We start from the raw sequence: 2,029 nt of genomic DNA on the forward strand, positions 1-2,029 counted from the left end.
TTAGCCAGGATGGAATGGATCTCCTGACCTCGTGATCCGTCCTCCGCGGCCTCCCAAAGTGCTGGGATTACCAGCCTGAGCCACTGCACCTCGCGTTTTAATAGTTACTTAGTCTCTTGTACATTGAAATTTTTTTTGAATGTTCACAGCAGCTTTATTCATAACATCAAAAAACAAACAAACAAAAAATTGAGAATGGGTTCTTTACCACAGATAGTTTCAGAACACCAATGTCACTTCCAAAAAGATTCACATTATAAATCCTTCCACTAAATCCATGCGGAAGTCCATAAAGATGAAACTTCCTGGGTTCTACTGCAAACTTTTGTCAGAATCTTTAGAATCACAGGAAATCTACATTTTCACAGCACCCGAGTAATTCTGACTATATTTTGAGAAGTAATGCCTTACACTGTGAGCAACCTGATGGGAGAAGCTGTATTTTTATTTATCTTTGTTCTTCAGTAATGAACCCACAGTAAATAAATACGTTTGTAGCATATGTAAATGAGAAAAATCAAGTAACGATATGGAGTCTCTGAGGTCAACGTTCATGAATAGTTTAGAGTTAACCAAAACTGAAAACAAATTACTACTCCCCAAAAATCAAATCCTATACATCACTTGTCAGGGGAAAAAAAAAAAAAAAAAAGTAATGCTCTAGACACTTACACTTACAGCCTACTTCATGTTTTAGTTATCTTGAAGTGGGTGGGATTTTTCAGCATGATCCTGCAAAACTGTCAATCATTTATCTTCTTATCCAAGCATAGCACCATAACAGAAGTTGATTTTTTAAACAGCTCCTTAGTACTGAAATTTAATATAAAAATATACTCTCAGTCCATGTCATAGCCAATATTATACTCACCATGTGGACACAAATAATTTGAACACTTTGTTAAAATACACTTTTACTAGTCCTTGCCCAGTAAGGCATCAATCGGTTTAATTTTACTATGGCATTTTTGTACATGTTTTCATGTTCATATCTATAGAAAGCTAAATGTTTAAAGTCTAACTTGACATGTTTTTCATATTTTTACTCTGCTAGTAAGTCAAAATATGTGTTTGAGAGATGAATACCTTAGGATATTGTGTGTCTGTTTGCTAAGATGACCCTAAACTCTGACCCTAAACAGTGGTCCTCCACTTGGACCACACTTTGGAATTGTCTGAAGTATTGAAAAACATAGTGCTTGCTTTGGCAGCACATGTACTAAAATTGGAATGATACAGAGAATATTAGCATGCCCCCTGCGCAAAGATGACATGCAGATTCATGAAGCATGCCATGTTTTTGAGAAAAAGAAATGCTTTTATATTGTTGGTGGGGATGAAAATTAGTTCAACGATTGTGGAAGACAGTCTGACAATTCCTCAAAGATTTAGAAGCAAAAATACCATTTGACTCAGCAGTCCCATTACTAGGTATATACCCAAAGGAATAGAAATTATTCTATTATAAAGATATATGCATGTGTATGTTCGTAGCAGGACTATTCACAACAGCCAAGACATGGAATCAACCCACATGCCCAACAATGATAGATTGGATTCAAAAAAGTGGTACATATAAACCATGGAATACTATGCAACCATTAAAACTAGCAAGATCATGTCCTTTGCAGGGACATGGATAGAGCTGGAAACTGTTATCCTCAGCAAACTAACACAGGAACAGAAAACCAAACACCGCATGTTCTCACTTACCAGTGGGAGGTGAATGATGAGAACACATGAAACAACACACACTGGGGCCTCTGCGGGGGTTAGGGGAAGGGAGAGCATCAGGAAGAATAGCTAATGGATGCTGGGTTAGATACCTAAGTGATGGGTTAATCTGTGCAGCAAACCACCATGGCACACGTTTACCTGTGTAACAAACCTGCACATCCTGTGCATATACCCTGGAATTTAAACATTGAAAAAAAGAAAAAAGAAAGAAAAGTACAAATGCCTGGGTCCCACATCTAGAGTTTCTGATTGAATTCATTATTGGACTGGTCTGAAAGTCAGAATTTTTAAG

At 37.1% G+C, this 2,029-nt stretch overlaps 1 non-coding gene across 1 annotated transcript; it reads left to right on the forward strand.

Moving 5' to 3' along the window:
* Positions 1 to 1,195: 1,195 nt before the first annotated feature.
* Positions 1,196 to 1,302, forward strand: LOC115900824. Its single transcript, XR_004060474.1, has one exon. It is a non-coding gene; the product is annotated as a U6 spliceosomal RNA (small nuclear RNA).
* The last annotated feature ends 727 nt before the right edge of the window (positions 1,303 to 2,029 follow it).

Source organism: Rhinopithecus roxellana, chromosome 1 (genome assembly GCF_007565055.1).
Source record: "Rhinopithecus roxellana isolate Shanxi Qingling chromosome 1, ASM756505v1, whole genome shotgun sequence".
Classification (NCBI taxonomy): Eukaryota; Metazoa; Chordata; class Mammalia; order Primates; family Cercopithecidae; genus Rhinopithecus; species Rhinopithecus roxellana.